The following is a 14,564-nucleotide window of genomic DNA, read 5'->3' as shown; positions in this document are numbered from 1 at the left end:
ATGATCGAATATATGCTGTATTCTATAGCGCGTATGAGTGATATTTTGTGTAGGTTCAATGATAATAAGGATGTGGTTGTGGATTATGTATGAAAAATATTGAAATAAATATTTGAAAATTTTGCAAATTTGTTTTAGTGTGCAAATAAATAATGCAGCGAAGTTACATCAATAACTTAAAGTTTATATAATTGAGTTTTGATGAGTTTTATACCCTGAAAACGGGCAAGGGTTAAGTTTGCCAAGAAGTTTGTAACATGCAGTGGGATTCGCGAAATAATTGCCTCAGCTTATGAGATATCGATCTGAAATTTTGCACACGTTCTTTCCACCTCAAGACGCAGCTCATTCGTCGGAATTACCAATATTGGAATGCTGCAGAATATAGCTACCATACAAACTAATGAAACAAAATCAAGTATTTCTATGGAAAAACTTTTCATTTGACGAGATGTCGTCACCAAATTCGGCGTGAGTTATTGTCCAAGCCAACTGTGCAATATGCGAATAAATTGTTCAGATCGGACCACTATAGCATAGAGTTGCCATACAAACTGACCGATCCAAATCAAGTTTTTGTATAGAAAACATTTTTATATGACACATTTTTTTGACGAAATTCCGCACAGGTTATGGCCAAAGGCAATGCTTTAATTTCAGTACATTTTTATGTGAATTGGATCACTATAGCATATAGCTCTCATACAAGCTGATCGATCAATATAAAGTCCTTGTATAAAAAAAAATTGTGTTTGACAAGATATCTTAATGCAATTTGACATAGTTTATTGCCCGAGCCAACGCTACAGTCTCCGAATAAATTATACAGACCTGATTACTATATCATATAACAGCCATTCAAACTGGTTAGCCAAAAAAAATATAAAAATCTCATACGATTTGTTCAGATCGAGTTTAAGTAACTATTGTTGGTATAAGAAATGCAACTGTAAAGAACATTATGGCTTCGGTGCAATTGAAATTGATTGTGGATATTTCAGTAGGTTTTACTTACACCTTTCGAATGATTTTACTGGTTTCATTAAAAAAAAACTGATAAAAATCCATAAAACCACATTTTATTAGGTATTTAATTCTTAATTTGCAATAAATGGCTCTGCAAGGGTTAATAAAGTTCAGGAAAATTTAGCACAAATGGTGGGCTATAGTGCGTATGAGTAACTGTTTGACTAACAAAATTCTTATATTTTTTCTCTTTGTAGTTTTTGTTGTTGTTATAAACTAACGTATAGCTTGTCTGTATACAAAATATCCCATTAGTTGGTTTAGTAAGAGTTTCATATCACACCAGTATTATTTTTAACAATTTAATAACTGACTATTCTATCTACATGGCGTATGAGTGATATTTTTAGCAATTCTGTTGCTTTGTGTTCGTTGTCCACTTAATTAGAATCAGTTTAAGGATATCCGACACTTAACACTTTCCTGTATTGAATCCAATGTACTAGTAGTAATAAGTCTACCTAACATACTGTGGGATACAGTGCGTATGAGTGATATTTTGTACGATTTGGATGATAAGGTATTAGTAATTTGGAAGGTTTGAATGTTGAAAGATACATATCGTAGAGGTATTACTATTTTCGAATTGATATTTAACTATTCTAAAACAGTTTTCACCATACTACTTCAATAAAGTTGATATTTGGCATTCTTAAGGGGTTTTAACTACTTGTGAAGGCATATACAAGGTGCGTTCCAAAGTAAACAGGACTTTTTGAATCTAGCGCCCCCTGGTGGCGCATCTATATGTCGACTTGGGCGTTAGAATCTGCTATCTTTATCGATTGTCCAGTCAGAACTTCATGACATTTCACAGATTGGAAGTGAAGTTATTGCGTTTTAAGTGCCAGTATGTTTATATTATCGGTACGAAAATGAGCTTCGAACAAAAAGCCAACATTAAATTTTGTTTTAAAATTGGTAAAACTTTTACCGCAACGTTTCAATTGATGAAACAAGCCGAACTCAGCCGAAATCATCAACGAAATTCATAGAAATGGAATTGAACACCTCCAAAACATCGATTTATCGCATTTTGACCGAACATTTGGGCTTACGAAAGGTGTGTGCACGGTTTGTTCCGCACAAATTGACTGACGACCAAAAATTGCTCAGAATCCGTCTCATCGATCGACGCTTGTGACCGATTATTTGACCAAAAATCACATTTTAACCATTAACCACTCCCCGTATTCACCTCATATGGCACCGTACGACTTCTTCCTTTTCGGAAAAATGCATTTGCCCATGAAAGGAAAGCGTTATGCAGACGTAGAGGCCATTCAAAAGGCTTGCACCAGCATAATGGCGGCCAAACCGACCAACAAGCTAAAACACTCGTTCGACATGCCTTTGGACCGTGCAAAAAGCTGTATTGAAGCAGAAGGAGACTATTTTGAATAAAATAAATTGATTTTGCCGAAATAACCATTTGCTCTGTTTTTTTTTTTAATCCTGTTAACTTTGGAACGTACCTTGTACATCGCATGTACTTTAGTTACTTAAATTTGAGAATAATCTCTGAAAATTTGAAGTTGATCCGGCAAAATGTTTCGGAAATATGAGCTTATTTGTAGGAAAACGCTCAAATCGGCTCTCAAAATTTTAAAATTTTGGACGTGTTTTTCTCGAAACACTGTTTTCAGAGATTACAGATTTCTCCGAAATGGCTTGAACAGTCGACCTGAAAATAACACGCGACCTCCTTAGATATAGTATTTATCAGGAAATGATCGAAGAAATAATTTTTTATAATAATGTCGATTTTTTAAGATTTTTCCACAAGAAACGACTCATATTTTGGAGAGTCGTATGTTATAGAAAATCAAAATTTTAGACTGCACTTCGATCATTACCTGTTATCAACCATTGTTATTATTATATTTTGTCCTTACCGTCAGAAATCTTTTTTCGGAGGTCCTGCTGCAGATCAGGATCAAGGGAATTTTTCAAAAATAATCAATGATTATTAGGGTATATTAAATTCTGTGCTATGGCGTTTAGGCTTTTGAAAAAGGTTTGAGATTTACTAAAAAAAGGCTTATGGGTAGATATTTATTTAAAGTTTTTTATGCCTGAATTGAATTCAAGTTTTTAAATTTGTTTGCCACAGAAAAGTTTCTTTAAACTTTAAGATTAGCTAAAATTTACGTTAGGGCGCAACGAGTATTCAATGAAAGGGGCCTCAGGTCCTTTCATATATCGTATCTCCCATGGAATCGGTGTTTAGTAGATTTATCGTACATATATACTGTTGTTGTTTGAAGTAGAATATCTCCCGTTTAAAATTTTAGTAAGTACTTATTACTTCAATGCGATATACTATATAATCGATTTTCGAAAAAAAATGTTGAGTGCCTTTAACATCTCTTCATTTCTTGCACACTTTTAAAGCCGAAACAATGCTTGCAAAACTCATATGACCATCATCGAAAAAGCACTAGGCACGTGCATATGTACACACCACTCCGTGATAAACTGCATTTTGTACGCCAAACTTGTGCAATACTATAAGTATAGCTCATCGCTAAGCTAGAATATTTACTGGCAGAGCACAACTAGGCAGGTGAGCAGGCACCTGGTTGCTACCATTCTCTATTGATAATGCGTGCTGCTTGCCAACATGTGTGTTTCGCATGCAGGCATATCGAAGGCGTCCAAGTGTACCAATGGCACCCGCACTAAAGCTTTATCTTTGGTAGCTCGCTGCGTGGTCGGACCAAATTGGTAACTGTGCCTGGCCGCCTGCATATTGCGAGCTGCTGGTGCACTATTGCTTTGTTGCCTTTTTGCCGATGCACGTACGCCGTTGCCACCTGATCAGTTGGATTAGTTCAGGCGTTCATACATTGCAGTGGCATTAGGGGGCCCCAATTAGTTCAGTATGCTTACAGTGTACAATGTGTTTGTTGAGATGTGCTTTGGTATCTCTCCAGCATGCAAACTGAGAGTTTTACTTGCTTGATTTTCTAATTTTAGGCATTTCTAAGCACTCTCTGCTTCCTGCTTAAATATGTAATTATGTATAGTAATGTTTGCGCTGAAAGCTTCAAGTTGTGGCAAAATGTGATATAATTTATTGCCAAGAAAATCATGAATATTGTTTCTGAGTTAAACTCAATTTTATATTCCAAAAAAAATTAGCGGAATTATTTCGATCACAGCGCCATCTAACCAGTCAATCCATAATAACACTTTGGTAAATTCATATTTATGAATACCTTTTTAGGTATGCGATATGAAATAAATTTATATTCTAGGAAAATTTTTACATCTAAATATTTTTTGACACATAAAAAATAATTTGTTTCCGAGAAACCACTAAGTTCCATAATAAAAAAGGGCTTTAGAAATATTGCGCCCACAGCGCCATCTAGCAAACCCACCCATAAAAAAGATTTCCTATATTATTTAAATTAAAAAATAGTTTTTTGGGTGTGTGATATGAAAAATGGATTTATATTCCAAAAAGTCAACAATATTCAAAAAAAAACTAAAGCATTAGGGACCACAGCATTCGTTCGACCCTCTAGCAAGTCAAAGTCTCGTAATCATAAATGATCCTAAAGCTTATTCGCATTATGAGCTGAATGAAAATGTATGAAACTCAAGTAGCTGGGCATAACAAAAATTAAAATTAAATTTAAAATGAACCCCGCGAGATTAATATTTTCTTAGTGCAAAGGAGATATTTGATTTCTTAATATTAAGGAGATCTTACGAAAGCAAAAGTTAGAATGCTATAGAGGATACATACTAGTTATTACAAATTCTAACCGAATTAAAGAATGTCAGGATCGAAAGCGAGTTGGCTATCCACCTCAAGTTTTAAGTGTTTTCCTTTTAATTTTACTATTCGTGGACGAAAACATAAGGTAAAGAGAAGATCGGACCGGGGGAAAGCGAATTTATAAGATATTTTAGAAATATAACTAAGTGACATTAGATTAGTTAATTTTGGCTCCATCATGAAATGAATGTCTTCAGGACATCATATCATTAACAAACTCTTTACAAAGTGGGTGCCTGTTTAACCTATAACTACCATGAGTTGATGATTTGGAGAAGTGTTAGGAGATGTTCAAGCGTAATAAGCCGAGTTTTTGCATAGATATAGACAAAAGAAGGACCATCAACAGCGACTGTTGCATAGCGTTATTGGACTGTTTGAAGGATGAAATTGCCGAAAAACGCCCGCATTTGAAAAAAAATCAAATGCTGTTTCACCAAGGCACAAGTCTGTCAGGTCATAAGTCCGTGATAACGATAGCTTAAATAATTGAATTGGTCTTCGAATTGCTTCCGCATCCACCATATTCTCCAGATCTGGCTCTCAGCGGTTATTTCCTGTTGTCATATTTTAAGAAAATGCTGACTGGGAAAAAAATTTCGTTCAATGAATAAAAAAAATTTTACCAAAAAAAGTGCTTTGCTATGGCAGGTCGCGGATTTTTCAATTGACTTGTTAATCTTATGCCATGAATGCAAAATAGACTGGAATGGATCTCTACAAAATTTGTAAACTGCGATTTAGTCAATGTATGGTCTTTACGAGGGTGTCTTCTCGTTTTATGAGCTTTAATTTACTGCTCGGCTTTCAAAGTTTTCAATGAGGCAATACTTTTTCCGGAGTTGCTCTTTTGGCAACTGTTACTTGATTTACACTCAGTTTGGTTTGCCATTTCATCAGACTTATTTCGGCACAAAGGTCGGTGAATGGTCCCAAAATGAGATGGGCACCGTTGCCAATTTTCACAAGAGAATTTTATTCAGCATTGAAACTGCAGTTAATAAACGAAATTGTCGCATCTGGTGTGATGTAAGTCCACAAGCAATTCTTCAGTTGACGTTACATTCTCAATAAATCATTATTTGCTGTATTATATTGGAGGGAGCTATTTGGCCATATTTCTTCAAAAATAAACCCGGTCATTATGTTGCAGTCAATGGAGAATGCTACAGAGCTATGTTCAATGATTTTTTCGTGCTTGATCTGAAGGATGTTAATATAGACGATCAAATAAGACGGAGCTACATGCTATGCAGCTAACGAAATAATCAAGCAATTAGTTAATTGAGAGCAACTTTTGGAGAGCGCATTATCCCGCGCGGGGGGTCTGTGGCATGGCCTCCAATCGCACGTCGCGATTTTACACCGTTAGACTATTTGTTGTGGGGTTATGTTTATACAGTTAAACCTAAGATGATTGCTGCCTTGGAAGAGAACATTCATATTGTTGTTGTTGTAACGGGTACCTAATCCCCGTTGGTAAGGATTAGATAAGTTGTCATTGACGTCATCCAACGGTAGATCCAGGAAACGTGCTATTTCGTCGGTGTCGGACCAAAGGGAGAAGGGTGTCAGATGAGTAGGGTTGGTAGGGGAGCAAAGAGGTTCGTTATTGCTGATACACGACCTCAATTGCCGCAAATATAACTAAGTGACATTAGACTAAGGCTTTTCGCCTGGAATTTATTCGATCTAGTCGCGGAGATGGTGTTACTTGTTCTTGTATTTAAAAAAAATCGAATCAGATGGCTAACGCTGTTAACTTCATTTAATTTTTTCCCACAAATTTTTAACAAAAACCCGTCAGAAATAATTACTGCCTGGAAATATGATTACTGCACTTATATTTAAAGCATATAAGGCACTTTGAGAATGAGGCACTTGCTACAACTCACACATACATACACATGCATGATCTTTAGGAATTTGCGTGCGTATATGCGTAAAATAGAGAGAAATTTCGTTTGGAAAATAGGTAAAATGGGATTTTATTGATTGCCTCTCGGCAAAAAGCACTAAGGACACTACGAAAAAAAGAAATGCGGCATGCATAAAATCAGCAGTAGCAACTACAACAACAAGCATTAACAATATGAGCACTGCAACAACACCAATAACAATGACATTCTTAAATGCATGCTGGTCGATCTGAAAATGGAATTGGCATGTAACACTTAGTACCGTTATTCAATGCCTCATTGCTTGCTAGCTATCAAGCAGCATTCTAGGAATATACAGCTTGGCTGTGTAACGGTGTAAAATATTCAATGAACCATTTGCTCACTTTAGTATCGGGGACTGCTGATTACAAGGACTGGCGCTGTTAGGAAGACGCCACGACGAAGAAGTAGCCTCTTAACATACACATAGTATTACATACGAATGGAACAGCGTAACGGTTGTGCTTTTGTAAGCCCGCTTGCCGTGTGAAATTTAACTGCTCCAGAAACGAGCTTCAGATTCTGGCACTCGCTCTATGAAGGCAATGACGAAAATTGTAATTGCTGGCATTGAGGCGACGCGACCGCAAGTAAGCGACGCATACGCTCTTCAGCAACAACAATGAGGAGAACAATAGAAAAACCCGTATCCAACAACAAAGGAAATGGTGGCAAACACTACAAGTCGGACGTGTAGCTGCCGTTATGTAGAGCTCGAAGTGAAGGCGGAAGAAATCGGCTGAAGTAGAAGGCAAAGCAGGCGATACGCTTGCTTTCGACTGCCACAGTATTTACGCGCTAAAGTGAAATCCAGATTAGGAGTTGGGACAAACTAAGATTTTCAAAAACTTCAATTTTTTTGCTTAGTATATACATAATACAAGTCGAAGCAACAAAAAAATATCCAATTGGACACACTGATAAAACAGGATCGGGATTAATTTTTCTTTCTTGCAAGTAATATTATTAATAAAATCAATATTTATGACCCTCAAATATATTTTGCGAAATATTGCCCTTTAACACGATCCCGAGTCCCGAAAAGCATTCATAAAACGGGATCACGGACGCAATTTTTTTGTTACAAAACTAAATGGTTTTATGTTAGCGTTGTATAAACTATTTTTTTTTAACATTTTTTCCACAAATTCCCGAATTAGACACACCAATAAAACGGGATCCCGACTGTAACTTTTTGGTTGAAAGTTATATTATACGTATAATTTTAACGTTATAACAAATTTTAGGGTTTTTGAAATTTTTTTTCGGGATCCCGAAATTTTTTTCAACTTGTCAAGTTTGAAAATATATAGTTACATTTACTAAATATTATTACGTAATACTATTTATTTAATAAAACTCGTCTGGTTGTCCCCTCTGCCGCCGCCTGCACTTTGAGTGCCTGGTTGGTGCGTAATCGCAGGAAGCTGAAAAGCTGTTGAGCTACCAGAGGGGGAACACCCTTGACCATTCACATTGGAGTGAGAAAAAGTTAGATTTCTGCTGTCGTCTTGTATCTCGCGTGTGCTCAGCAGGCGTTGGTCGACGTACAGCTCTTGTGCGACTGCGAGAGCCTGCTGGCCTGGAGCAGAACGGAGGAGATCTATTGAACTACTTGCCATTACCAAAGTTCATCTTGCCGAAATCGTTGGGGTTCTTACTTGACATAAAATCATGTCAAACACAATTGAAGTTATATAAAAGAAGGTGAGGAAAAAGATTCACACACTTTGCTCTCATTTGGTCAGCTTTTATAGACCGATGTCGAAACGTCGCGGTAGTCCTAACTTCACTGAACCAGAATACATGTCGAAACTGATATTATTACAACTTGTGATTGACTCAAAGTGATTTATCGAATTAAGAAGGTCTTTATGATCAATATATAAGAACGTTAGGTATCATAATAGACCGACGTTCCAAGCTGTTCAAGTCAGAACTGGGTAAGGATCGACGATTTAACCTTATATAACGTAACCTAACCACAGTACAATGGCATTATTTAATTAATAGAATCATGAAAACTGTGTTTTTCTGGTCTTAGTCACTGTAGTGTTGAGGCGTTCAGATCAGTCACGCATTCACTTGAATATTTAACCGATTTTTTATAAGTCCACCTTAATCGTTAATTTGAATTGAAATATTGCACAAGAAAGAATAGGTCCTGGAGTTAGGTTTAGTTAGGTTAGATGGCTGGCCCTTCAGCATGGTGGATGCATAACACTTAGACTTCAGTCCCGTGTTAGTCTCGTCGTATTCAGTATCGTATTAGCTATCGACAAAGCATCAATAACCTATCACAGCACCTGCAGTTATTCGAAGCAAAAATTTTATAGTTTCAACTAAGCAGGAAATACTGTACCGCCCGCATCCAGTAGCTGCTTACACTGACGCTATAAGGAAACCCGCAAAATGCTCCAGTTACTTGAGCTGGCCACATTGGTTGCAATTTCAACGAATTTCGTCGATGGCGTTGCGTAAAGCCGTCGGTCTCCTCGGGGGTAGTGATTAGTTACACTTGTGCCACCGCACTGTTATATTGATGAAATGAAGTGGCATGCGACAATAGTATGTGTGCGTGTATGTCCGAAGTGTTCTGCGGCTTCGTAATCGGTAAGACCTCATATGCTACGTAACAGGTTCGGCTTCAGCAACACCGCTTTGTATACTAAGCCAACGAAAAGGACTCTTTAATAGCGTTAACAGTCCTAATGCTAGTGATTTGTAAACGCTATTGTTGTTGTTGCTGTTATTGCCGTTGATGCCTTTGATCGTTTGTTGGTCTTTTACCAGCAATTTGTGGTTGCAAATTCTGAAAGACATTTATGCACGAGCTTCGGCGAATGTAGTGGTGGCGCGCAAGTACATCGTTTAAGTTTTTTTTGTTTATTTAGTGAGAAATTGGATTCGTTTTCTGGCAGTTTGTTGTAGAAACAATGAGGTTATGGTTATATTGAAGAGTATTTCGCTTGAAATGGAAGTCAAGTTTGCCGCGGAAGATCTTGAGATTTTAAATGATTCGATCCTATGCATATTTTGATAATGGAAATCTTATCGAATTGCGAAAAATCTCTTAATATTTCTCTGGTAGCGACTTGAGTATTGAATTCAAGCTCTAAAAACTTAGAATCACTCAGCTTAAAGTGTTGATCACTCGTATAAAACATATCTTTCATACACAAAACATTCTCACTTTTTGGAGTTGAATTTTTGAAAAGCTTTTTTACCGCTGTAACTCTATGAACTTCGATTGTTTTGTGATTATACTTAAAAAGTGAGCAAAAACTTGAATTATTTTGAATTTGAAAAAGCTTGAATTTGATGTTTATACATTTTTTCTCGAATTCCCTTTCTACAGCAATCCTTAATAATAAAATTTATTGAGATGCTATTTAGATTTAGATTGGAGTTTTGACAAAGCTTTTCAGAGTTTTTTCAAAAGCTTTTCTTATCACTGAAACTCTAGGAGCTTTGACCTTTTTATAAATATTTTTTACATGGTCAAAAACTTGTTATTTTAAAAAGACTAGATTTTGTTGTTTTCAAAACTTTTCCAGAATTGACTCTTATAAGGTATTCTCTAACAAAAAAGTTTTTGAGATGTAGTATGGTGACAAAAAAGATTTTAATTGGAGCTTTGATAAAGCTTTTCAGAATTGGTTTTTTCCAACAGCTTTTCGTACTACTGAAACATTAAGAGCTTTGACTATTTTGTTAATATTTTTAACGGGATCAAAAACTTATTTGAATTGGAATTTTGAAAAAGCTTTTTAGAGTTGATTTTTTGATGACATTTACTTACTGAAATCTAACAAGATTTGACTGTTTTGTAATTATTTTTCACGGGGTCAAGATCTTGTTATTTTGAAAAATCTTTCAGATTTGAATTTTTCAAAAAGCTTTTCGTATTAATGACCAAAGAGTTTTGACTGTTTCGTTATTATTTTTGACGGGATAAAAAACTGTCTATTTGAATTGGAACCTTGGGAAAGCTTTTCTGAGATGAATTTTTCCAAAAGCTTTTCGTACCACTGAAACCTAAAGAGCTTTCACTATTTTGTTATTATTTTTGACGGATGAAAACCTTGTTATTTGAATTGGAACTTTGAAAAAGCTTCTCAGAGTTGGTTTTTATCAAAAGCTTTTCGAATTGCTGAAAGATAAAGAGCTTTTATTTCGTTATTACTTTTGACGGGATCAAATATTTGATATTTTGAAAAACTTCATTTTGTTGTTTGAAAATATTTTTCAGGATAGTGAGGTGGTAAAAGTTTTGAGTTAGAGCTTTGAATAAGCTTTTTATACTCTGAACAGGGTATATTAAGTTTGTAACACCCAGAAGGAAGCGTCGGAGACCCTATAAAGTATATATTTAAATGATCAGTTTAACCATGTCCGTCTGTCTGTTTGTATATATACGAACTAGTCCCTCAGTTTTTAAGATATCGTTTTGAAATTTTGCAAACGTTATTTTCTCTTCAAAAAGCTGCTCATTTGTTGGAACTGCCGATATCGGATCACTATAACATATAGCTGCCATACAAACTGAACGATCGGAATCAAGTTTTTGTATGGAAAACTTTCACATGGACAATGTATCTTCACAAAAGTTGGCACAGATTATTTTCTAAGATAATAATGTAATCTCCGAAGAAATTGTTCAGATCGGATTACTATAGCATATAGCTGCTACACAGACTGAACGATCGGAATCTAGTGCTGGTATGGAAAACTTTTGCATTTGACGTGGTATCTTCACGAAATTTGGTATGAGTTATTGTTCATAGCAATAATGTAACCTCCGAAGAAATTTTTCACATCGGATTACTATAGCATATAGCTACCATAGATTTATGTAAACACATACATAGTTACTAAAAGAAATGCACCTGTGAAAGGTATATTAGCTTCGGTGCAGCCGAAGTTAACGTTTTTTCGTGTTTGAGTCGAGTTTATTCCGAAGATTTTATTATTAATGATACTTATAGAGCTTGGAACACATTTCTATTACACTTTCTATTTATGCACAGTTAGATCTACAACACTACTTTTAATCCGAATACTTCAATGCAAATTAGGCGATCGTTTTTATAATCTTTAAGACTAACCTAAAAATAAAATTTATTTCTAAAAAAAACTTTACTTCTAAGAAAAAGTGTTGCTCAACTCTATTAAAGGGTTGGAAAAAATATTGTGCAAAAGTAAAAGAAAATATTTCAGGTACTTCCTTGCCAAAGTGTTTTGCTTTAATTACCATAAAGTTAGAATATTAAGAAAAAACTTTAATAGCAACCAAGATTTAATTAGCCATCTTCTCTCTTGCGGCCAAAAATTACCGCGAACAAAAAAATTTCGATGACTAACTTTTTAATTATCAAAAGCTTTACATAAATTGCATAAAACGACGCATCAGCGAAGGTGACCAGAAAAAAATTTAATTAACTGCGCCAAACCGCTGTGTCATTGCAATGAAAAGCCACAGAAAAAATTAGTTTTTGGCAAAGTAAAAAGGTTAGAAAAAATATCGAAAAAATTAAAGCAAAAAGCGCGAACATCAACCGCGGCAGGAAGAGCCAAAAGATGACGAGATAAAAAACCACACACACCCACACACACACAAAATAAAGTGTTGGGCTGAGTCGGTGGAGGCCAAAATTGCAGTATCACTGCCAATAAAATGTAACAACGGTAATCCCAGCGGTGTAGCAGCGACTAAAGGTAACGTAAATTCTGCGTTGTACGGGCAGAAATAATGCGAGTACGTGAGCAGCTGGGTCAGCGTTGCCAACTGTCGACAAAAAGGAGCAAATAAGCTGGGCAACAATTGTTTATGGCTATTATAGCCTTGCGTTGCCGACAGCAGGTGAGGTTAGGGTGACGCAAGGGTTAGGTATCGGATCGGAAGGAAAGGAGAGCTAGAGGAGGGGAGAAAGACTGAGAGTAAGTCGGCGGTTTCCCAACCAAAGCAGAAACAGTGGATGAGAGAAAGGGAGCGATGCTTTTATATGCGCGAACAAAAGTTACCAATATTTAACGAAAAGTGATAGAACCATACAGAAAAAGTAGATAGGACGAATATAACTGAAAGTTTCAAATTGGTTAGTATTGAGTATCGAGTTGTATGCACAGTTATAAAAAGATAAGCAATGATACAAGACCACAAACTAGTGAGAGACAAAAAACCGAAGAAGAGCGAAAAGTGAAGCAAAAAAAAAAAACGAACAAATCCACCACAACAACAACACCACTGTAGGCAAATTTATAGATTACAACCACAACAAAAATGTTGAAATAAAAATCAAAATGCAATCATCGAAACAACAGAGCATAAAATCGAACGAAAACTTTAAGCACAAAACACTAATACAGCAAAGCGGCTTATGTGCCTAAAAAAGGGTAGAAGGGATGAGTGGTGGAGTAGAGGAAGGAAATCGATATGCTTAAGTTGCGTGCATGTCAAAGAAAAGTTGAGCGAATTTGTATATTTGCGTACAAGATGGGCAGGAGGAGGAGCATTTGGCCTAAGCTTTGGATGACAGTGAGAGCGCTGTTGAATAGTGTGTTATGTGTGTGTGGGAGAGTGAGGGATGTAGTTAACGACTAAATGGAAATGCATGCTATCAATGCAGGCGCTGCTGATGCGTGTTGGTGCTTTTTGAAATGTGCATTAGGGTGGCCAGAAATTATAAAAAAAAATTATATACATAGGTATCTATATTTTTTTAAATTTTTTATATAACCGCAATGGAAGGAAATATGAAAAATATTTGAAATTGTTTTATTGCTAACTTTTTTTCTTTAACTTAAAAGTTGTTTATATGAGTTGATGCTTTTGGTTATGTTCGGTATAGCGGAAATTTTTATATTTTTACAAATAATTTTTTTTGTAAAGCAAAAGTCATGGAAATGGAGACATCTTCAATTGATTTATTCTAAACTATAACTTTTCTTTAGTTTAAAAAAATTTAATTTTTTTTATCGAAAACTTTTTTTTAAGCAAAACCTGTTAATGGAGAGTGGTATAGAGGTCGAGGATAACCAACTTGGAATTGGAAGCTAAAAATAAAAAAAACTGGGAATAATCTTATTTGTATTTTATTTAATTTTGCAATTTTTTTATATTTTCAATTTTGAAATATAAAATTAAAAAAAAAAAATTATATCTATTTTGTGAAAATCGAGAAATATTACTGTAAATAATAGTGATTTTAATTTTTTTTTAATTTCAATTTTCAATGTTTTTCTAGTTTTTAATTTTTTTATGACCACCTTAAAGCTCATAATAGCAAAAAATTAAATGAAGCAGCAAATGCAAAAACATAAAGATTTACAAACATACAAATACACATATAATCTATACATAGCCTATGTATAGTATATGCCTGCTGCTCCCAGCTACGACAACAGCATCGCAGAGCGATAAGGATAATTGTGCCAATAAAATTGCGCACTTGATTTCGGCCGACGGACGCTGCCTCATAAAATCATAGTGCAATTCAACACACATATGCATATAATATACACACATACGCATATAGCACACACACATATGCATATACTATACACATATATGCATTTTTATATACATATGTATGTATTACATATATGGCGTTGCTTTGACCGTCATACTCGTCGGTACGTGCCTTTCGCTTCGTGCATATGTTGCTTACTGCACATTAGTTGCAGTCTGCCATAAGCCGGTATGTGTGTCAGTTTGTGTAGGTTTGGGCATTGCTGTCCGGATGCTGTTGCTTCAGCTGCTCAACTCTCACAATTGCTTCGATTACTTTACTTTGGCTGTTTGCTTG

At 35.5% G+C, this 14,564-nt stretch overlaps 1 protein-coding gene and 1 long non-coding RNA gene across 8 annotated transcripts in view; one reads left to right on the top strand and one right to left on the bottom strand.

The window, feature by feature from the left end:
* LOC126752869 (uncharacterized) overlaps positions 1–11,415 on the top strand; it is a 143,929-nt gene extending 132,514 nt beyond the window's left edge. The window contains exon 2 of the long non-coding RNA XR_007666047.1: positions 11,376–11,415. This is a non-coding gene — a long non-coding RNA (uncharacterized LOC126752869). The remainder of the gene's footprint in view (positions 1–11,375) is intronic.
* Positions 1–14,564, bottom strand: part of LOC126752855 (tyrosine-protein phosphatase Lar) — a 966,561-nt gene that overhangs the window by 113,638 nt on the left and 838,359 nt on the right. The window lies entirely within an intron of this gene.

Source organism: Bactrocera neohumeralis, chromosome 3 (assembly GCF_024586455.1).
Source record: "Bactrocera neohumeralis isolate Rockhampton chromosome 3, APGP_CSIRO_Bneo_wtdbg2-racon-allhic-juicebox.fasta_v2, whole genome shotgun sequence".
In the NCBI taxonomy this organism is placed as follows: Eukaryota; Metazoa; Arthropoda; class Insecta; order Diptera; family Tephritidae; genus Bactrocera; species Bactrocera neohumeralis.
This window is presented reverse-complemented; position numbering and strand designations above follow the sequence as displayed.